The following is a 24,142-nucleotide window of genomic DNA, read 5'->3' on the forward strand; positions in this document are numbered from 1 at the left end:
GAGGGCCATGAGACTTAGACCTGAGTGCAAAAATGGAGGCTCTAGCCCCTTCCAGAGCTGAGATATCGAAACTCAAAAATTCGGCCCGAAAAAAAAAACGACAGTGGTACCCCATACGTTTTTTTTTTGGGGCGAAAAATTAAGTTTCTCCAATCTTCCCAAATTCTGATAGAGGGCCATGAGACTTAGACCTGAGTGCAAAAATGGAGGCTCTAGCCCCTTCCAGAGCTGAGATATCGAAACTCAAAAATTCGGCCCGAAAAAAAACCGACAGTGGTACCCCTTACGTTTTTTTTTTTGGGCGAAAAATTAAGTTTCTCCAATCTTCCCAAATTCTGATAGAGGGCCATGAGACTTAGACCTGAGTGCAAAAATGGAGGCTCTAGCCCCTTCCAGAGCTGAGATATCGAAACTCAAAAATTCGGCCCGAAAAAAAACCGACAGTGGTACCCCTTACGTTTTTTTTTTGGGCGAAAAATTAAGTTTCTCCAATCTTCTCAAATTCTGATAGAGGGCCATGAGACTTAGACCTGAGTGCAAAAATGGAGGCTCTAGCCCCTTCCAGAGCTGAGATATCGAAACTCAAAAATTCGGCCCGAAAAAAAAAACGACAGTGGTACCCCTTACGTTTTTTTTTTGAGGCGAAAAATTAAGTTTCTCCAATCTTCCCAAATTCTGATAGAGGGCCATGAGACTTAGACCTGAGTGCAAAAATGGAGGCTCTAGCCCCTTCCAGAGCTGAGATATCGAAACTCAAAAATTCGGCCCGAAAAAAAACCGACAGTGGTACCCCTTACGTTTTTTTTTTGGGCGAAAAATTAAGTTTCTCCAATCTTCCCAAATTCTGATAGAGGGCCATGAGACTTAGACCTGAGTGCAAAAATGGAGGCTCTAGCCCCTTCCAGAGCTGAGATATCGAAACTCAAAAATTCGGCCCGAAAAAAAAAACGACAGTGGTACCCCTTACGTTTTTTTTTTGGGCGAAAAATTAAGTTTCTCCAATCTTCCCAAATTCTGATAGAGGGCCATGAGACTTAGACCTGAGTGCAAAAATGGAGGCTCTAGCCCCTTCCAGAGCTGAGATATCGAAACTCAAAAATTTGGCCCGAAAAAAAAACGACAGTGGTACCCCTTACGTTTTTTTTGGGGGGTGAAAAATTAAGTTTCTCCAATCTTCCCAAAACTCTGGATTCTGATAGAGGGCCATGAGACTTAGACCTAAGTGCAAAAATGGAGGCTCTAGCCCCTTCCAGAGCTGAGATATCGAAACTCAAAAATTCGGCCCGAAAAAAAAAAAACGACAGTGGTACCCCTTACGTTTTTTTTTTTTGGGCGAAAAATTAAGTTTCTCCAATCTTCCCAAATTCTGATAGAGGGCCATGAGACTTAGACCTGAGTGCAAAAATGGAGGCTCTAGCCCCTTCCAGAGCTGAGATATCGAAACTCAAAAATTTGGCCCGAAAAAAAAAACGACAGTGGTACCCCTTACGTTTTTTTTTGGGGGGTGAAAAATTAAGTTTCTCCAATCTTCCCAAAACTCTGGATTCTGATAGAGGGCCATGAGACTTAGACCTGAGTGCAAAAATGGAGGCTCTAGCCCCTTCCAGAGCTGAGATATCGAAACTCAAAAATTCGGCCCGAAAAAAAAAACGACAGTGGTACCCCTTACGTTTTTTTTTTTTTGGGTGAAAAATTAAGTTTCTCCAATCTTCCCAAAACTCTGGATTCTGATAGAGGGCCATGAGACTTAGACCTGAGTGCAAAAATGGAGGCTCTAGCCCCTTCCAGAGCTGAGATATCGAAACTCAAAAATTTGGCCCGAAAAAAAAAACGACAGTGGTACCCCTTACGTTTTTTTTTTTGGGCGAAAAATTAAGTTTCTCCAATCTTCCCAAATTCTGATAGAGGGCCATGAGACTTAGACCTGAGTGCAAAAATGGAGGCTCTAGCCCCTTCCAGAGCTGAGATATCGAAACTCAAAAATTCGGCCCGAAAAAAAAACGACAGTGGTACCCCTTACGTTTTTTTTTTTGGGCGAAAAATTAAGTTTCTCCAATCTTCCCAAATTCTGGTAGAGGGCCATGAGACTTAGACCTGAGTGCAAAAATGGAGGCTCTAGCCCCTTCCAGAGCTGAGATATCGAAACTCAAAAATTCGGCCCGAAAAAAAAAACGACAGTGGTAACCCTTACGTTTTTTTTTTTGGGAGAAAAATTAAGTTTATCCAATCTTCCCAAAACTCTGGATTCTGATAGAGGGCCATGAGACTTAGACCTGAGTGCAAAAATGGAGGCTCTAGCCCCTTCCAGAGCTAAGATATCGAAACTCAAAAATTCGGCCCGAAAAAAAAACGACAGTGGTACCCCTTACGTTTTTTTTTTTTGGGCGAAAAATTAAGTTTCTCCAATCTTCTCAAATTCTGATAGAGGGCCATGAGACTTAGACCTGAGTGCAAAAATGGAGGCTCTAGCCCCTTCCAGAGCTGAGATATCGAAACTCAAAAATTCGGCCCGAAAAAAAAAACGACAGTGGTACCCCTTACGTTTTTTTTTTTTTGGGTGAAAAATTAAGTTTCTCCAATCTTCCCAAAACTCTGGATTCTGATAGAGGGCCATGAGACTTAGACCTGAGTGCAAAAATGGAGGCTCTAGCCCCTTCCAGAGCTGAGATATCGAAACTCAAAAATTTGGCCCGAAAAAAAAAACGACAGTGGTACCCCTTACGTTTTTTTTTTTGGGCGAAAAATTAAGTTTCTCCAATCTTCCCAAATTCTGATAGAGGGCCATGAGACTTAGACCTGAGTGCAAAAATGGAGGCTCTAGCCCCTTCCAGAGCTGAGATATCGAAACTCAAAAATTCGGCCCGAAAAAAAAACGACAGTGGTACCCCTTACGTTTTTTTTTTTGGGCGAAAAATTAAGTTTCTCCAATCTTCCCAAATTCTGGTAGAGGGCCATGAGACTTAGACCTGAGTGCAAAAATGGAGGCTCTAGCCCCTTCCAGAGCTGAGATATCGAAACTCAAAAATTCGGCCCGAAAAAAAAAACGACAGTGGTAACCCTTACGTTTTTTTTTTTGGGAGAAAAATTAAGTTTATCCAATCTTCCCAAATTCTGATAGAGGGCCATGAGACTTAGACCTGAGTGCAAAAATGGAGGCTCTAGCCCCTTCCAGAGCTGAGATATCGAAACTCAAAAATTTGGCCCGAAAAAAAAACGACAGTGGTACCCCTTACGTTTTTTTTGGGGGGTGAAAAATTAAGTTTCTCCAATCTTCCCAAAACTCTGGATTCTGATAGAGGGCCATGAGACTTAGACCTAAGTGCAAAAATGGAGGCTCTAGCCCCTTCCAGAGCTGAGATATCGAAACTCAAAAATTCGGCCCGAAAAAAAAAAAACGACAGTGGTACCCCTTACGTTTTTTTTTTTGGGCGAAAAATTAAGTTTCTCCAATCTTCCCAAATTCTGATAGAGGGCCATGAGACTTAGACCTGAGTGCAAAAATGGAGGCTCTAGCCCCTTCCAGAGCTGAGATATCGAAACTCAAAAATTTGGCCCGAAAAAAAAAACGACAGTGGTACCCCTTACGTTTTTTTTTGGGGGGTGAAAAATTAAGTTTCTCCAATCTTCCCAAAACTCTGGATTCTGATAGAGGGCCATGAGACTTAGACCTGAGTGCAAAAATGGAGGCTCTAGCCCCTTCCAGAGCTGAGATATCGAAACTCAAAAATTCGGCCCGAAAAAAAAAACGACAGTGGTACCCCTTACGTTTTTTTTTTTTGGGTGAAAAATTAAGTTTCTCCAATCTTCCCAAAACTCTGGATTCTGATAGAGGGCCATGAGACTTAGACCTGAGTGCAAAAATGGAGGCTCTAGCCCCTTCCAGAGCTGAGATATCGAAACTCAAAAATTTGGCCCGAAAAAAAAAACGACAGTGGTACCCCTTACGTTTTTTTTTTTGGGCGAAAAATTAAGTTTCTCCAATCTTCCCAAATTCTGATAGAGGGCCATGAGACTTAGACCTGAGTGCAAAAATGGAGGCTCTAGCCCCTTCCAGAGCTGAGATATCGAAACTCAAAAATTCGGCCCGAAAAAAAAACGACAGTGGTACCCCTTACGTTTTTTTTTTTGGGCGAAAAATTAAGTTTCTCCAATCTTCCCAAATTCTGGTAGAGGGCCATGAGACTTAGACCTGAGTGCAAAAATGGAGGCTCTAGCCCCTTCCAGAGCTGAGATATCGAAACTCAAAAATTCGGCCCGAAAAAAAAAACGACAGTGGTAACCCTTACGTTTTTTTTTTTGGGAGAAAAATTAAGTTTATCCAATCTTCCCAAAACTCTGGATTCTGATAGAGGGCCATGAGACTTAGACCTGAGTGCAAAAATGGAGGCTCTAGCCCCTTCCAGAGCTAAGATATCGAAACTCAAAAATTCGGCCCGAAAAAAAAAACGACAGTGGTACCCCTTACGTTTTTTTTTTTTGGGCGAAAAATTAAGTTTCTCCAATCTTCTCAAATTCTGATAGAGGGCCATGAGACTTAGACCTGAGTGCAAAAATGGAGGCTCTAGCCCCTTCCAGAGCTGAGATATCGAAACTCAAAAATTCGGCCCGAAAAAAAAAACGACAGTGGTACCCCTTACGTTTTTTTTTTTTTGGGTGAAAAATTAAGTTTCTCCAATCTTCCCAAAACTCTGGATTCTGATAGAGGGCCATGAGACTTAGACCTGAGTGCAAAAATGGAGGCTCTAGCCCCTTCCAGAGCTGAGATATCGAAACTCAAAAATTTGGCCCGAAAAAAAAAACGACAGTGGTACCCCTTACGTTTTTTTTTTTTGGGCGAAAAATTAAGTTTCTCCAATCTTCCCAAATTCTGATAGAGGGCCATGAGACTTAGACCTGAGTGCAAAAATGGAGGCTCTAGCCCCTTCCAGAGCTGAGATATCGAAACTCAAAAATTCGGCCCGAAAAAAAAACGACAGTGGTACCCCTTACGTTTTTTTTTTTGGGCGAAAAATTAAGTTTCTCCAATCTTCCCAAATTCTGGTAGAGGGCCATGAGACTTAGACCTGAGTGCAAAAATGGAGGCTCTAGCCCCTTCCAGAGCTGAGATATCGAAACTCAAAAATTCGGCCCGAAAAAAAAAACGACAGTGGTAACCCTTACGTTTTTTTTTTTGGGAGAAAAATTAAGTTTATCCAATCTTCCCAAAACTCTGGATTCTGATAGAGGGCCATGAGACTTAGACCTGAGTGCAAAAATGGAGGCTCTAGCCCCTTCCAGAGCTGAGATATCGAAACTCAAAAATTCGGCCCGAAAAAAAAAAACGACAGTGGTACCCCTTACGTTTTTTTTTTGGGGGTGAAAAATTAAGTTTCTCCAATCTTCCCAAATTCTGATAGAGAGCCATGAGACTTAGACCTGAGTGCAAAAATGGAGGCTCTAGCCCCTTCCAGAGCTAAGATATCGAAACTCAAAAATTAGGCCCGAAAAAAAAAAACGACAGTGGTACCCCTTACGTTTTTTTTTTTGGGCGAAAAATTAAGTTTCTCCAATCTTCCCAAATTCTGATAGAGGGCCATGAGACTTAGACCTGAGTGCAAAAATGGAGGCTCTAGCCCCTTCCAGAGCTGAGATATCGAAACTCAAAAATTCGGCCCGAAAAAAAACCGACAGTGGTACCCCTTACGTTTTTTTTTTGGGCGAAAAATTAAGTTTCTCCAATCTTCCCAAATTCTGATAGAGGGCCATGAGACTTAGACCTGAGTGCAAAAATGGAGGCTCTAGCCCCTTCCAGAGCTGAGATATCGAAACTCAAAAATTTGGCCCGAAAAAAAAAAACGACAGTGGTACCCCTTACGTTTTTTTTTTTGGGCGAAAAATTAAGTTTCTCCAATCTTCCCAAATTCTGATAGAGGGCCATGAGACTTAGACCTGAGTGCAAAAATGGAGGCTCTAGCCCCTTCCAGAGCTGAGATATCGAAACTCAAAAATTTGGCCCGAAAAAAAAACGACAGTGGTACCCCTTACGTTTTTTTTCTGGGGGTGAAAAATTAAGTTTCTCCAATCTTCCCAAAACTCTGGATTCTGATAGAGGGCCATGAGACTTAGACCTGAGTGCAAAAATGGAGGCTCTAGCCCCTTCCAGAGCTGAGATATCGAAACTCAAAAATTCGGCCCGAAAAAAAAACGACAGTGGTACCCCTTACGTTTTTTTTTTGGGCGAAAAATTAAGTTTCTCCAATCTTCTCAAATTCTGATAGAGGGCCATGAGACTTAGACCTGAGTGCAAAAATGGAGGCTCTAGCCCCTTCCAGAGCTGAAATATCGAAACTCAAAAATTTGGACCGAAAAAAAAAACGACAGTGGTACCCCTTACGTTTTTTTTTTTGGGCGAAAAATTAAGTTTCTCCAATCTTCCCAAATTCTGATAGAGGGCCATGAGACTTAGACCTGAGTGCAAAAATGGAGGCTCTAGCCCCTTCCAGAGCTGAGATATCGAAACTCAAAAATTCGGCCCGAAAAAAAAACGACAATGGTACCCCTTACGATTTTTTTTTTGGGCGAAAAATTAAGTTTCTCCAATCTTCCCAAATTCTGATAGAGGGCCATGAGACTTAGACCTGAGTGCAAAAATGGAGGCTCTAGCCCCTTCCAGAGCTAAGATATCGAAACTCAAAAATTCGGCCCGAAAAAAAAAACGACAGTGGTACCCCTTACGTTTTTTTTTTTGGGCGAAAAATTAAGTTTCTCCAATCTTCCCAAATTCTGATAGAGGGCCATGAGACTTAGACCTGAGTGCAAAAATGGAGGCTCTAGCCCCTTCCAGAGCTGAGATATCGAAACTCAAAAATTCGGCCCGAAAAAAAAACCGACAGTGGTACCCCTTACGTTTTTTTTTTTGGGCGAAAAATTAAGTTTCTCCAATCTTCCCAAATTCTGATAGAGGGCCATGAGACTTAGACCTGAGTGCAAAAATGGAGGCTCTAGCCCCTTCCAGAGCTGAGATATCGAAACTCAAAAATTCGGCCCGAAAAAAAAACGACAGTGGTACCCCTTACGGTTTTTTTTTGGGCGAAAAATTAAGTTTCTCCAATCTTCTCAAATTCTGATAGAGGGCCATGAGACTTAGACCTGAGTGCAAAAATGGAGGCTCTAGCCCCTTCCAGAGCTGAGATATCGAAACTCAAAAATTTGGACCGAAAAAAAAAAACGACAGTGGTACCCCTTACGTTTTTTTTTTTGGGCGAAAAATTAAGTTTCTCCAATCTTCCCAAATTCTGATAGAGGGCCATGAGACTTAGACCTGAGTGCAAAAATGGAGGCTCTAGCCCCTTCCAGAGCTGAGATATCGAAACTCAAAAATTCGGCCCGAAAAAAAAACGACAGTGGTACCCCTTACGTTTTTTTTTTTTGGGCGAAAAATTAAGTTTCTCCAATCTTCCCAAATTCTGATAGAGGGCCATGAGACTTAGACCTGAGTGCAAAAATGGAGGCTCTAGCCCCTTCCAGAGCTAAGATATCGAAACTCAAAAATTCGGCCCGAAAAAAAAAAACGACAGTGGTACCCCTTACGTTTTTTTTTTTGGGCGAAAAATTAAGTTTCTCCAATCTTCCCAAATTCTGATAGAGGGCCATGAGACTTAGACCTGAGTGCAAAAATGGAGGCTCTAGCCCCTTCCAGAGCTGAGATATCGAAACTCAAAAATTCGGCCCGAAAAAAAAACCGACAGTGGTACCCCTTACGTTTTTTTTTTGGGCGAAAAATTAAGTTTCTCCAATCTTCCCAAATTCTGATAGAGGGCCATGAGACTTAGACCTGAGTGCAAAAATGGAGGCTCTAGCCCCTTCCAGAGCTGAGATATCGAAACTCAAAAATTCGGCCCGAAAAAAAAACGACAGTGGTACCCCTTACGTTTTTTTTTTGGGCGAAAAATTAAGTTTCTCCAATCTTCTCAAATTCTGATAGAGGGCCATGAGACTTAGACCTGAGTGCAAAAATGGAGGCTCTAGCCCCTTCCAGAGCTGAGATATCGAAACTCAAAAATTCGGCCCGAAAAAAAAAACGACAGTGGTACCCCTTACGTTTTTTTTTTTGAGGCGAAAAATTAAGTTTCTCCAATCTTCCCAAATTCTGATAGAGGGCCATGAGACTTAGACCTGAGTGCAAAAATGGAGGCTCTAGCCCCTTCCAGAGCTGAGATATCGAAACTCAAAAATTCGGCCCGAAAAAAAACCGACAGTGGTACCCCTTACGTTTTTTTTTTGGGGCGAAAAATTAAGTTTCTCCAATCTTCCCAAATTCTGATAGAGGGCCATGAGACTTAGACCTGAGTGCAAAAATGGAGGCTCTAGCCCCTTCCAGAGCTGAGATATCGAAACTCAAAAATTTGGCCCGAAAAAAAAAACGACAGTGGTACCCCTTACGTTTTTTTTTTTGGGCGAAAAATTAAGTTTCTCCAATCTTCCCAAATTCTGATAGAGGGCCATGAGACTTAGACCTGAGTGCAAAAATGGAGGCTCTAGCCCCTTCCAGAGCTGAGATATCGAAACTCAAAAATTCGGCCCGAAAAAAAAAACGACAGTGGTACCCCTTACGGTTTTTTTTGGGCGAAAAATTAAGTTTCTCCAATCTTCCCAAATTCTGATAGAGGGCCATGAGACTTAGACCTGAGTGCAAAAATGGAGGCTCTAGCCCCTTCCAGAGCTGAGATATCGAAACTCAAAAATTTGGCCCGAAAAAAAAACGACAGTGGTACCCCTTACGTTTTTTTTGGGGGGTGAAAAATTAAGTTTCTCCAATCTTCCCAAAACTCTGGATTCTGATAGAGGGCCATGAGACTTAGACCTAAGTGCAAAAATGGAGGCTCTAGCCCCTTCCAGAGCTGAGATATCGAAACTCAAAAATTCGGCCCGAAAAAAAAAAACGACAGTGGTACCCCTTACGTTTTTTTTTTTGGGCGAAAAATTAAGTTTCTCCAATCTTCCCAAATTCTGATAGAGGGCCATGAGACTTAGACCTGAGTGCAAAAATGGAGGCTCTAGCCCCTTCCAGAGCTGAGATATCGAAACTCAAAAATTTGGCCCGAAAAAAAAACCGACAGTGGTACCCCTTACGTTTTTTTTTGGGGGGTGAAAAATTAAGTTTCTCCAATCTTCCCAAAACTCTGGATTCTGATAGAGGGCCATGAGACTTAGACCTGAGTGCAAAAATGGAGGCTCTAGCCCCTTCCAGAGCTGAGATATCGAAACTCAAAAATTCGGCCCGAAAAAAAAAACGACAGTGGTACCCCTTACGTTTTTTTTTTTTTGGGTGAAAAATTAAGTTTCTCCAATCTTCCCAAAACTCTGGATTCTGATAGAGGGCCATGAGACTTAGACCTGAGTGCAAAAATGGAGGCTCTAGCCCCTTCCAGAGCTGAGATATCGAAACTCAAAAATTCGGCCCGAAAAAAAAAACGACAGTGGTACCCCATACGTTTTTTTTTTGGGGCGAAAAATTAAGTTTCTCCAATCTTCCCAAATTCTGATAGAGGGCCATGAGACTTAGACCTGAGTGCAAAAATGGAGGCTCTAGCCCCTTCCAGAGCTGAGATATCGAAACTAAAAAATTCGGCCCGAAAAAAAACGGACAGTGGTACCCCTTACGTTTTTTTTTTTGGGCGAAAAATTAAGTTTCTCCAATCTTCCCAAATTCTGATAGAGGGCCATGAGACTTAGACCTGAGTGCAAAAATGGAGGCTCTAGCCCCTTCCAGAGCTGAGATATCGAAACTCAAAAATTCGGCCCGAAAAAAAACCGACAGTGGTACCCCTTACGTTTTTTTTTTGGGCGAAAAATTAAGTTTCTCCAATCTTCTCAAATTCTGATAGAGGGCCATGAGACTTAGACCTGAGTGCAAAAATGGAGGCTCTAGCCCCTTCCAGAGCTGAGATATCGAAACTCAAAAATTCGGCCCGAAAAAAAAAACGACAGTGGTACCCCTTACGTTTTTTTTTTGAGGCGAAAAATTAAGTTTCTCCAATCTTCCCAAATTCTGATAGAGGGCCATGAGACTTAGACCTGAGTGCAAAAATGGAGGCTCTAGCCCCTTCCAGAGCTGAGATATCGAAACTCAAAAATTCGGCCCGAAAAAAAACCGACAGTGGTACCCCTTACGTTTTTTTTTTGGGCGAAAAATTAAGTTTCTCCAATCTTCCCAAATTCTGATAGAGGGCCATGAGACTTAGACCTGAGTGCAAAAATGGAGGCTCTAGCCCCTTCCAGAGCTGAGATATCGAAACTCAAAAATTCGGCCCGAAAAAAAAAACGACAGTGGTACCCCTTACGGTTTTTTTTTGGGCGAAAAATTAAGTTTCTCCAATCTTCCCAAATTCTGATAGAGGGCCATGAGACTTAGACCTGAGTGCAAAAATGGAGGCTCTAGCCCCTTCCAGAGCTGAGATATCGAAACTCAAAAATTTGGCCCGAAAAAAAAAACGACAGTGGTACCCCTTACGTTTTTTTTGGGGGGTGAAAAATTAAGTTTCTCCAATCTTCCCAAAACTCTGGATTCTGATAGAGGGCCATGAGACTTAGACCTAAGTGCAAAAATGGAGGCTCTAGCCCCTTCCAGAGCTGAGATATCGAAACTCAAAAATTCGGCCCGAAAAAAAAAAAAACGACAGTGGTACCCCTTACGTTTTTTTTTTTGGGCGAAAAATTAAGTTTCTCCAATCTTCCCAAATTCTGATAGAGGGCCATGAGACTTAGACCTGAGTGCAAAAATGGAGGCTCTAGCCCCTTCCAGAGCTGAGATATCGAAACTCAAAAATTTGGCCCGAAAAAAAAAACGACAGTGGTACCCCTTACGTTTTTTTTTGGGGGGTGAAAAATTAAGTTTCTCCAATCTTCCCAAAACTCTGGATTCTGATAGAGGGCCATGAGACTTAGACCTGAGTGCAAAAATGGAGGCTCTAGCCCCTTCCAGAGCTGAGATATCGAAACTCAAAAATTCGGCCCGAAAAAAAAAACGACAGTGGTACCCCTTACGTTTTTTTTTTTTTGGGTGAAAAATTAAGTTTCTCCAATCTTCCCAAAACTCTGGATTCTGATAGAGGGCCATGAGACTTAGACCTGAGTGCAAAAATGGAGGCTCTAGCCCCTTCCAGAGCTGAGATATCGAAACTCAAAAATTTGGCCCGAAAAAAAAAACGACAGTGGTACCCCTTACGTTTTTTTTTTTGGGCGAAAAATTAAGTTTCTCCAATCTTCCCAAATTCTGATAGAGGGCCATGAGACTTAGACCTGAGTGCAAAAATGGAGGCTCTAGCCCCTTCCAGAGCTGAGATATCGAAACTCAAAAATTCGGCCCGAAAAAAAAACGACAGTGGTACCCCTTACGGTTTTTTTTTTGGGCGAAAAATTAAGTTTCTCCAATCTTCCCAAATTCTGGTAGAGGGCCATGAGACTTAGACCTGAGTGCAAAAATGGAGGCTCTAGCCCCTTCCAGAGCTGAGATATCGAAACTCAAAAATTCGGCCCGAAAAAAAAAAACGACAGTGGTAACCCTTACGTTTTTTTTTTTGGGAGAAAAATTAAGTTTATCCAATCTTCCCAAAACTCTGGATTCTGATAGAGGGCCATGAGACTTAGACCTGAGTGCAAAAATGGAGGCTCTAGCCCCTTCCAGAGCTAAGATATCGAAACTCAAAAATTCGGCCCGAAAAAAAAACGACAGTGGTACCCCTTACGTTTTTTTTTTTGGGCGAAAAATTAAGTTTCTCCAATCTTCTCAAATTCTGATAGAGGGCCATGAGACTTAGACCTGAGTGCAAAAATGGAGGCTCTAGCCCCTTCCAGAGCTGAGATATCGAAACTCAAAAATTCGGCCCGAAAAAAAAAACGACAGTGGTACCCCATACGTTTTTTTTTTGGGGCGAAAAATTAAGTTTCTCCAATCTTCCCAAATTCTGATAGAGGGCCATGAGACTTAGACCTGAGTGCAAAAATGGAGGCTCTAGCCCCTTCCAGAGCTGAGATATCGAAACTCAAAAATTCGGCCCGAAAAAAAAAAACGACAGTGGTACCCCTTACGTTTTTTTTTTGGGCGAAAAATTAAGTTTCTCCAATCTTCCCAAATTCTGATAGAGGGCCATGAGACTTAGACCTGAGTGCAAAAATGGAGGCTCTAGCCCCTTCCAGAGCTGAGATATCGAAACTCAAAAATTTGGCCCGAAAAAAAAACGACAGTGGTACCCCTTACGTTTTTTTTGGGGGGTGAAAAATTAAGTTTCTCCAATCTTCCCAAAACTCTGGATTCTGGTAGAGGGCCATGAGACTTAGACCTGAGTGCAAAAATGGAGGCTCTAGCCCCTTCCAGAGCTGAGATATCGAAACTCAAAAATTCGGCCCGAAAAAAAAAACGACAGTGGTAACCCTTACGTTTTTTTTTTTGGGAGAAAAATTAAGTTTATCCAATCTTCCCAAAACTCTGGATTCTGATAGAGGGCCATGAGACTTAGACCTGAGTGCAAAAATGGAGGCTCTAGCCCCTTCCAGAGCTGAGATATCGAAACTCAAAAATTCGGCCCGAAAAAAAAAAACGACAGTGGTACCCCTTACGTTTTTTTTTTGGGGGGTGAAAAATTAAGTTTCTCCAATCTTCCCAAATTCTGATAGAGAGCCATGAGACTTAGACCTGAGTGCAAAAATGGAGGCTCTAGCCCCTTCCAGAGCTAAGATATCGAAACTCAAAAATTCGGCCCGAAAAAAAAAAACGACAGTGGTACCCCTTACGTTTTTTTTTTTGGGCGAAAAATTAAGTTTCTCCAATCTTCCCAAATTCTGATAGAGGGCCATGAGACTTAGACCTGAGTGCAAAAATGGAGGCTCTAGCCCCTTCCAGAGCTGAGATATCGAAACTCAAAAATTCGGCCCGAAAAAAAAACGACAGTGGTACCCCTTACGTTTTTTTTTTGGGCGAAAAATTAAGTTTCTCCAATCTTCCCAAATTCTGATAGAGGGCCATGAGACTTAGACCTGAGTGCAAAAATGGAGGCTCTAGCCCCTTCCAGAGCTGAGATATCGAAACTCAAAAATTTGGCCCGAAAAAAAAAAAACGACAGTGGTACCCCTTACGTTTTTTTTTTTGGGCGAAAAATTAAGTTTCTCCAATCTTCCCAAATTCTGATAGAGGGCCATGAGACTTAGACCTGAGTGCAAAAATGGAGGCTCTAGCCCCTTCCAGAGCTGAGATATCGAAACTCAAAAATTTGGCCCGAAAAAAAAACGACAGTGGTACCCCTTACGTTTTTTTTCTGGGGGTGAAAAATTAAGTTTCTCCAATCTTCCCAAAACTCTGGATTCTGATAGAGGGCCATGAGACTTAGACCTGAGTGCAAAAATGGAGGCTCTAGCCCCTTCCAGAGCTGAGATATCGAAACTCAAAAATTCGGCCCGAAAAAAAAACGACAGTGGTACCCCTTACGTTTTTTTTTTGGGCTAAAAATTAAGTTTCTCCAATCTTCTCAAATTCTGATAGAGGGCCATGAGACTTAGACCTGAGTGCAAAAATGGAGGCTCTAGCCCCTTCCAGAGCTGAGATATCGAAACTCAAAAATTTGGACCGAAAAAAAAAAACGACAGTGGTACCCCTTACGTTTTTTTTTTTGGGCGAAAAATTAAGTTTCTCCAATCTTCCCAAATTCTGATAGAGGGCCATGAGACTTAGACCTGAGTGCAAAAATGGAGGCTCTAGCCCCTTCCAGAGCTGAGATATCGAAACTCAAAAATTCGGCCCGAAAAAAAAACGACAATGGTACCCCTTACGATTTTTTTTTTGGGCGAAAAATTAAGTTTCTCCAATCTTCCCAAATTCTGATAGAGGGCCATGAGACTTAGACCTGAGTGCAAAAATGGAGGCTCTAGCCCCTTCCAGAGCTAAGATATCGAAACTCAAAAATTCGGCCCGAAAAAAAAAAACGACAGTGGTACCCCTTACGTTTTTTTTTTTGGGCGAAAAATTAAGTTTCTCCAATCTTCCCAAATTCTGATAGAGGGCCATGAGACTTAGACCTGAGTGCAAAAATGGAGGCTCTAGCCCCTTCCAGAGCTGAGATATCGAAACTCAAAAATTCGGCCCGAAAAAAAAACCGACAGTGGTACCCCTTACGTTTTTTTTTTTTGGGCGAAAAATTAAGTTTCTCCAATCTTCCCAAATTCTGATAGAGGGCCATGAGACTTAGACCTGAGTGCAAAAATGGAGGCTCTAGCCCCTTCCAGAGCTGAGATATCGAAACTCAAAAATTCGGCCCGAAAAAAAAACGACAGTGGTACCCCTTACGTTTTTTTTTTGGGCGAAAAATTAAGTTTCTCCAATCTTCTCAAATTCTGATAGAGGGCCATGAGACTTAGACCTGAGTGCAAAAATGGAGGCTCTAGCCCCTTCCAGAGCTGAGATATCGAAACTCAAAAATTTGGACCGAAAAAAAAAAACGACAGTGGTACCCCTTACGTTTTTTTTTTTGGGCGAAAAATTAAGTTTCTCCAATCTTCCCAAATTCTGATAGAGGGCCATGAGACTTAGACCTGAGTGCAAAAATGGAGGCTCTAGCCCCTTCCAGAGCTGAGATATCGAAACTCAAAAATTCGGCCCGAAAAAAAAACGACAATGGTACCCCTTACGATTTTTTTTTTGGGCGAAAAATTAAGTTTCTCCAATCTTCCCAAATTCTGATAGAGGGCCATGAGACTTAGACCTGAGTGCAAAAATGGAGGCTCTAGCCCCTTCCAGAGCTGAGATATCGAAACTCAAAAATTTGGCCCGAAAAAAAAAACGACAGTGGTACCCCTTACGTTTTTTTTTTGGGCGAAAAATTAAGTTTCTCCAATCTTCCCAAATTCTGATAGAGGGCCATGAGACTTAGACCTGAGTGCAAAAATGGAGGCTCTAGCCCCTTCCAGAGCTGAGATATCGAAACTCAAAAATTCGGCCCGAAAAAAAAACGACAGTGGTACCCCTTACGTTTTTTTTTTGGGCGAAAAATTAAGTTTCTCCAATCTTCTCAAATTCTGATAGAGGGCCATGAGACTTAGACCTGAGTGCAAAAATGGAGGCTCTAGCCCCTTCCAGAGCTGAGATATCGAAACTCAAAAATTTGGCCCGAAAATAAAAACGACAGTGGTACCCCTTACGTTTTTTTTTTGGGCGAAAAATTAAGTTTCTCCAATCTTCCCAAATTCTGATAGAGGGCCATGAGACTTAGACCTGAGTGCAAAAATGGAGGCTCTAGCCCCTTCCAGAGCTGAGATATCGAAACTCAAAAATTCGGCCCGAAAAAAAAACGACAGTGGTACCCCTTACGTTTTTTTTTTTGGGCGAAAAATTAAGTTTCTCCAATCTTCCCAAATTCTGGTAGAGGGCCATGAGACTTAGACCTGAGTGCAAAAATGGAGGCTCTAGCCCCTTCCAGAGCTGAGATATCGAAACTCAAAAATTCGGCCCGAAAAAAAAAACGACAGTGGTAACCCTTACGTTTTTTTTTTGGGAGAAAAATTAAGTTTATCCAATCTTCCCAAAACTCTGGATTCTGATAGAGGGCCATGAGACTTAGACCTGAGTGCAAAAATGGAGGCTCTAGCCCCTTCCAGAGCTGAGATATCGAAACTCAAAAATTCGGCCCGAAAAAAAAAAAACGACAGTGGTACCCCTTACGTTTTTTTTTTTGGGGGTGAAAAATTAAGTTTCTCCAATCTTCCCAAATTCTGATAGAGAGCCATGAGACTTAGACCTGAGTGCAAAAATGGAGGCTCTAGCCCCTTCCAGAGCTAAGATATCGAAACTCAAAAATTCGGCCCGAAAAAAAAAAACGACAGTGGTACCCCTTACGTTTTTTTTTTTGGGCGAAAAATTAAGTTTCTCCAATCTTCCCAAATTCTGATAGAGGGCCATGAGACTTAGACCTGAGTGCAAAAATGGAGGCTCTAGCCCCTTCCAGAGCTGAGATATCGAAACTCAAAAATTCGGCCCGAAAAAAAAACGACAGTGGTACCCCTTACGTTTTTTTTTTGGGCGAAAAATTAAGTTTCTCCAATCTTCCCAAATTCTGATAGAGGGCCATGAGACTTAAACCTGAGTGCAAAAATGGAGGCTCTAGCCCCTTCCAGAGCTGAGATATCGAAACTCAAAAATTTGGCCCGAAAAAAAAAAAACGACAGTGGTACCCCTTACGTTTTTTTTTTTGGGCGAAAAATTAAGTTTCTCCAATCTTCCCAAATTCTGATAGAGGGCCATGAGACTTAGACCTGAGTGCAAAAATGGAGGCTCTAGCCCCTTCCAGAGCTGAGATATCGAAACTCAAAAATTTGGCCCGAAAAAAAAACGACAGTGGTACCCCTTACGTTTTTTTTCTGGGGGTGAAAAATTAAGTTTCTCCAATCTTCCCAAAACTCTGGATTCTGATAGAGGGCCATGAGACTTAGACCTGAGTGCAAAAATGGAGGCTCTAGCCCCTTCCAGAGCTGAGATATCGAAACTCAAAAATTCGGCCCGAAAAAAAAACGACAGTGGTACCCCTTACGTTTTTTTTTTGGGCGAAAAATTAAGTTTCTCCAATCTTCTCAAATTCTGATAGAGGGCTATGAGACTTAGACCTGAGTGCAAAAATGGAGGCTCTAGCCCCTTCCAGAGCTGAGATATCGAAACTCAAAAATTTGGACCGAAAAAAAAAAACGACAGTGGTACCCCTTACGTTTTTTTTTTTGGGCGAAAAATTAAGTTTCTCCAATCTTCCCAAATTCTGATAGAGGGCCATGAGACTTAGACCTGAGTGCAAAAATGGAGGCTCTAGCCCCTTCCAGAGCTGAGATATCGAAACTCAAAAATTCGGCCCGAAAAAAAAACGACAATGGTACCCCTTACGATTTTTTTTTTTGGGCGAAAAATTAAGTTTCTCCAATCTTCCCAAATTCTGATAGAGGGCCATGAGACTTAGACCTGAGTGCAAAAATGGAGGCTCTAGCCCCTTCCAGAGCTAAGATATCGAAACTCAAAAATTCGGCCCGAAAAAAAAAAACGACAGTGGTACCCCTTACGTTTTTTTTTTTGGGCGAAAAATTAAGTTTCTCCAATCTTCCCAAATTCTGATAGAGGGCCATGAGACTTAGACCTGAGTGCAAAAATGGAGGCTCTAGCCCCTTCCAGAGCTGAGATATCGAAACTCAAAAATTCAGCCCGAAAAAAAAACCGACAGTGGTACCCCTTACGTTTTTTTTTTTGGGCGAAAAATTAAGTTTCTCCAATCTTCCCAAATTCTGATAGAGGGCCATGAGACTTAGACCTGAGTGCAAAAATGGAGGCTCTAGCCCATTCCAGAGCTGAGATATCGAAACTCAAAAATTCGGCCCGAAAAAAAAACGACAGTGGTACCCCTTACGTTTTTTTTTTGGGCGAAAAATTAAGTTTCTCCAATCTTCTCAAATTCTGATAGAGGGCCATGAGACTTAGACCTGAGTGCAAAAATGGAGGCTCTAGCCCCTTCCAGAGCTGAGATATCGAAACTCAAAAATTTGGACCGAAAAAAAAAAACGACAGTGGTACCCCTTACGTTTTTTTTTTTGGGCGAAAAATTAAGTTTCTCCAATCTTCCCAAATTCTGATAGAGGGCCAAGAGACTTAGACCTGAGTGCAAAAATGGAGGCTCTAGCCCCTTCCAGAGCTGAGATATCGAAACTCAAAAATTCGGCCCGAAAAAAAAACGACAATGGTACCCCTTACGATTTTTTTTTTGGGCGAAAAATTAAGTTTCTCCAATCTTCCCAAATTCTGATAGAGGGCCATGAGACTTAGACCTGAGTGCAAAAATGGAGGCTCTAGCCCCTTCCAGAGCTGAGATATCGAAACTCAAAAATTCGGCCCGAAAAAAAAACGACAGTGGTACCCCTTACGTTTTTTTTTTTTGGGCGAAAAATTAAGTTTCTCCAATCTTCCCAAATTCTGATAGAGGGCCATGAGACTTAGACCTGAGTGCAAAAATGGAGGCTCTAGCCCCTTCCAGAGCTGAGATATCGAAACTCAAAAATTCGGCCCGAAAAAAAAACCGACAGTGGTACCCCTTACGTTTTTTTTTTTGGGCGAAAAATTAAGTTTCTCCAATCTTCCCAAATTCTGATAGAGGGCCATGAGACTTAGACCTGAGTGCAAAAATGGAGGCTCTAGCCCCTTCCAGAGCTGAGATATCGAAACTCAAAAATTCGGCCCGAAAAAAAAACGACAGTGGTACCCCTTACGTTTTTTTTTTGGGCGAAAAATTAAGTTTCTCCAATCTTCTCAAATTCTGATAGAGGGCCATGAGACTTAGACCTGAGTGCAAAAATGGAGGCTCTAGCCCCTTCCAGAGCTGAGATATCGAAACTCAAAAATTCGGCCCGAAAAAAAAAACGACAGTGGTACCCCTTACGTTTTTTTTTTGAGGCGAAAAATTAAGTTTCTCCAATCTTCCCAAATTCTGATAGAGGGCCATGAGACTTAGACCTGAGTGCAAAAATGGAGGCTCTAGCCCCTTCCAGAGCTGAGATATCGAAACTCAAAAATTTGGCCCGAAAAAAAAACGACAGTGGTACCCCTTACGTTTTTTTTTTGGGCGAAAAATTAAGTTTCTCCAATCTTCTCAAATTCTGATAGAGGGCCATGAGACTTAGACCTGAGTGCAAAAATGGAGGCTCTAGCCCCTTCCAGAGCTGAGATATCGAAACTCAAAAATTTGGACCGAAAAAAAAAACCGACAGTGGTACCCCTTACGTTTTTTTTTTTGGGCGAAAAATTAAGTTTCTCCAATCTTCCCAAATTCTGATAGAGGGCCATGAGACTTAGACCTGAGTGCAAAAATGGAGGCTCTAGCCCCTTCCAGAGCTGAGAAACTCAAAAATTTGGCCCGAAAAAAAAAAAACGACAGTGGTACCCCTTACGTTTTTTTTTTTGGGCGAAAAATTAAGTTTCTCCAATCTTCCCAAATTCTGATAGAGGGCCATGAGACTTAGACCTGAGTGCAAAAATGGAGGCTCTAGCCCCTTCCAGAGCTGAGATATCGAAACTCAAAAATTCGGCCCGAAAAAAAAAAACGACAGTGGTACCCCTTACGTTTTTTTTTTTTTGGGCGAAAAATTAAGTTTCTCCAATCTTCCCAAATTCTGGTAGAGGGCCATGAGACTTAGACCTGAGTGCAAAAATGGAGGCTCTAGCCCCTTCCAGAGCTGAGATATCGAAACTCAAAAATTCGGCCCGAAAAAAAAAACGACAGTGGTACCCCTTACGTTTTTTTTTTGGGCGAAAAATTAAGTTTCTCCAATCTTCTCAAATTCTGATAGAGGGCCATGAGACTTAGACCTGAGTGCAAAAATGGAGGCTCTAGCCCCTTCCAGAGCTGAGATATCGAAACTCAAAAATTCGGCCCGAAAAAAAAAACGACAGTGGTACCCGATACGTTTTTTTTTTGGGGCGAAAAATTAAGTTTCTCCAATCTTCCCAAATTCTGATAGAGGGCCATGAGACTTAGACCTGAGTGCAAAAATGGAGGCTCTAGCCCCTTCCAGAGCTGAGATATCGAAACTCAAAAATTCGGCCCGAAAAAAAAACGACAGTGGTACCCCTTACGTTTTTTTTTTTTGGGCGAAAAATTAAGTTTCTCCAATCTTCCCAAATTCTGATAGAGGGCCATGAGACTTAGACCTGAGTGCAAAAATGGAGGCTCTAGCCCCTTCCAGAGCTAAGATATCGAAACTCAAAAATTCGGCCCGAAAAAAAAAAACGACAGTGGTACCCCTTACGTTTTTTTTTTTTGGGCGAAAAATTAAGTTTCTCCAATCTTCCCAAATTCTGATAGAGGGCCATGAGACTTAGACCTGAGTGCAAAAATGGAGGCTCTAGCCCCTTCCAGAGCTGAGATATCGAAACTCAAAAATTCGGCCCGAAAAAAAAACCGACAGTGGTACCCCTTACGTTTTTTTTTTTGGGCGAAAAATTAAGTTTCTCCAATCTTCCCAAATTCTGATAGAGGGCCATGAGACTTAGACCTGAGTGCAAAAATGGAGGCTCTAGCCCCTTCCAGAGCTGAGATATCGAAACTCAAAAATTCGGCCCGAAAAAAAAACGACAGTGGTACCCCTTACGTTTTTTTTTTGGGCGAAAAATTAAGTTTCTCCAATCTTCTCAAATTCTGATAGAGGGCCATGAGACTTAGACCTGAGTGCAAAAATGGAGGCTCTAGCCCCTTCCAGAGCTGAGATATCGAAACTCAAAAATTTGGACCGAAAAAAAAAAACGACAGTGGTACGTACCCCTTACGTTTTTTTTTTGGGCGAAAAATTAAGTTTCTCCAATCTTCCCAAATTCTGATAGAGGGCCATGAGACTTAGACCTGAGTGCAAAAATGGAGGCTCTAGCCCCTTCCAGAGCTGAGATATCGAAACTCAAAAATTCGGCCCGAAAAAAAAAACGACAATGGTACCCCTTACGATTTTTTTTTTGGGCGAAAAATTAAGTTTCTCCAATCTTCCCAAATTCTGATAGAGGGCCATGAGACTTAGACCTGAGTGCAAAAATGGAGGCTCTAGCCCCTTCCAGAGCTGAGATATCGAAACTCAAAAATTCGGCCCGAAAAAAAAACGACAGTGGTACCCCTTACGTTTTTTTTTTTGGGCGAAAAATTAAGTTTCTCCAATCTTCCCAAATTCTGATAGAGGGCCATGAGACTTAGACCTGAGTGCAAAAATGGAGGCTCTAGCCCCTTCCAGAGCTAAGATATCGAAACTCAAAAATTCGGCCCGAAAAAAAAAACGACAGTGGTACCCCTTACGTTTTTTTTTTTGGGCGAAAAATTAAGTTTCTCCAATCTTCCCAAATTCTGATAGAGGGCCATGAGACTTAGACCTGAGTGCAAAAATGGAGGCTCTAGCCCCTTCCAGAGCTGAGATATCGAAACTCAAAAATTCGGCCCGAAAAAAAAACCGACAGTGGTACCCCTTACGTTTTTTTTTTTTGGGCGAAAAATTAAGTTTCTCCAATCTTCCCAAATTCTGATAGAGGGCCATGAGACTTAGACCTGAGTGCAAAAATGGAGGCTCTAGCCCCTTCCAGAGCTGAGATATCGAAACTCAAAAATTCGGCCCGAAAAAAAAACGACAGTGGTACCCCTTACGTTTTTTTTTTGGGCGAAAAATTAAGTTTCTCCAATCTTCTCAAATTCTGATAGAGGGCCATGAGACTTAGACCTGAGTGCAAAAATGGAGGCTCTAGCCCCTTCCAGAGCTGAGATATCGAAACTCAAAAATTCGGCCCGAAAAAAAAAACGACAGTGGTACCCCTTACGTTTTTTTTTTGAGGCGAAAAATTAAGTTTCTCCAATCTTCCCAAATTCTGATAGAGGGCCATGAGACTTAGACCTGAGTGCAAAAATGGAGGCTCTAGCCCCTTCCAGAGCTGAGATATCGAAACTCAAAAATTCGGCCCGAAAAAAAAACCGACAGTGGTACCCCTTACGTTTTTTTTTTGGGCGAAAAATTAAGTTTCTCCAATCTTCCCAAATTCTGATAGAGGGCCATGAGACTTAGACCTGAGTGCAAAAATGGAGGCTCTAGCCCCTTCCAGAGCTGAGATATCGAAACTCAAAAATTTGGCCCGAAAAAAAAAACGACAGTGGTACCCCTTACGTTTTTTTTTTTGGGCGAAAAATTAAGTTTCTCCAATCTTCCCAAATTCTGATAGAGGGCCATGAGACTTAGACCTGAGTGCAAAAATGGAGGCTCTAGCCCCTTCCAGAGCTGAGATATCGAAACTCAAAAATTTGGCCCGAAAAAAAAACGACAGTGGTACCCCTTACGTTTTTTTTTTTGGGCGAAAAATTAAGTTTCTCCAATCTTCCCAAAACTCTGGATTCTGATAGAGGGCCATGAGACTTAGACCTGAGTGCAAAAATGGAGGCTCTAGCCCCTTCCAGAGCTGAGATATCGAAACTCAAAAATTCGGCCCGAAAAAAAAAAACGACAGTGGTACCCCTTACGTTTTTTTTGGGGGGGCGAAAAATTAAGTTTCTCCAATCTTCCCAAATTCTGATAGAGGGCCATGAGACTTAGACCTGAGTGCAAAAATGGAGGCTCTAGCCCCTTCCAGAGCTGAGATATCGAAACTCAAAAATTCGGCCCGAAAAAAAAAACGACAGTGGTACCCCTTACGTTTTTTTTTTGAGGCGAAAAATTAAGTTTCTCCAATCTTCCCAAATTCTGATAGAGGGCCATGAGACTTAGACCTGAGTGCAAAAATGGAGGCTCTAGCCCCTTCCAGAGCTGAGATATCGAAACTCAAAAATTTGGCCCGAAAAAAAAACGACAGTGGTACCCCTTACGTTTTTTTTTTGGGCGAAAAATTAAGTTTCTCCAATCTTCTCAAATTCTGATAGAGGGCCATGAGACTTAGACCTGAGTGCAAAAATGGAGGCTCTAGCCCCTTCCAGAGCTGAGATATCGAAACTCAAAAATTTGGACCGAAAAAAAAAACCGACAGTGGTACCCCTTACGTTTTTTTTTTTGGGCGAAAAATTAAGTTTCTCCAATCTTCCCAAATTCTGATAGAGGGCCATGAGACTTAGACCTGAGTGCAAAAATGGAGGCTCTAGCCCCTTCCAGAGCTGAGAAACTCAAAAATTTGGCCCGAAAAAAAAAAACGACAGTGGTACCCCTTACGTTTTTTTTTTTGGGCGAAAAATTAAGTTTCTCCAATCTTCCCAAATTCTGATAGAGGGCCATGAGACTTAGACCTGAGTGCAAAAATGGAGGCTCTAGCCCCTTCCAGAGCTGAGATATCGAAACTCAAAAATTCGGCCCGAAAAAAAAAAACGACAGTGGTACCCCTTACGTTTTTTTTTTTTTGGGCGAAAAATTAAGTTTCTCCAATCTTCCCAAATTCTGGTAGAGGGCCATGAGACTTAGACCTGAGTGCAAAAATGGAGGCTCTAGCCCCTTCCAGAGCTGAGATATCGAAACTCAAAAATTCGGCCCGAAAAAAAAAACGACAGTGGTACCCCTTACGTTTTTTTTTTGGGCGAAAAATTAAGTTTCTCCAATCTTCTCAAATTCTGATAGAGGGCCATGAGACTTAGACCTGAGTGCAAAAATGGAGGCTCTAGCCCCTTCCAGAGCTGAGATATCGAAACTCAAAAATTCGGCCCGAAAAAAAAAACGACAGTGGTACCCGATACGTTTTTTTTTTGGGGCGAAAAATTAAGTTTCTCCAATCTTCCCAAATTCTGATAGAGGGCCATGAGACTTAGACCTGAGTGCAAAAATGGAGGCTCTAGCCCCTTCCAGAGCTGAGATATCGAAACTCAAAAATTCGGCCCGAAAAAAAAACGACAGTGGTACCCCTTACGTTTTTTTTTTTGGGCGAAAAATTAAGTTTCTCCAATCTTCCCAAATTCTGATAGAGGGCCATGAGACTTAGACCTGAGTGCAAAAATGGAGGCTCTAGCCCCTTCCAGAGCTAAGATATCGAAACTCAAAAATTCGGCCCGAAAAAAAAAAACGACAGTGGTACCCCTTACGTTTTTTTTTTTTGGGCGAAAAATTAAGTTTCTCCAATCTTCCCAAATTCTGATAGAGGGCCATGAGACTTAGACCTGAGTGCAAAAATGGAGGCTCTAGCCCCTTCCAGAGCTGAGATATCGAAACTCAAAAATTCGGCCCGAAAAAAAAACCGACAGTGGTACCCCTTACGTTTTTTTTTTTGGGCGAAAAATTAAGTTTCTCCAATCTTCCCAAATTCTGATAGAGGGCCATGAGACTTAGACCTGAGTGCAAAAATGGAGGCTCTAGCCCCTTCCAGAGCTGAGATATCGAAACTCAAAAATTCGGCCCGAAAAAAAAACGACAGTGGTACCCCTTACGTTTTTTTTTTGGGCGAAAAATTAAGTTTCTCCAATCTTCTCAAATTCTGATAGAGGGCCATGAGACTTAGACCTGAGTGCAAAAATGGAGGCTCTAGCCCCTTCCAGAGCTGAGATATCGAAACTCAAAAATTTGGACCGAAAAAAAAAAACGACAGTGGTACGTACCCCTTACGTTTTTTTTTTGGGCGAAAAATTAAGTTTCTCCAATCTTCCCAAATTCTGATAGAGGGCCA

The sequence above is a fragment of the Pimephales promelas genome, chromosome 20, assembly GCF_988280905.1.
Source record: "Pimephales promelas chromosome 20, fPimPro1.hap1.1, whole genome shotgun sequence".
NCBI classification, from domain to species: Eukaryota; Metazoa; Chordata; class Actinopteri; order Cypriniformes; family Leuciscidae; genus Pimephales; species Pimephales promelas.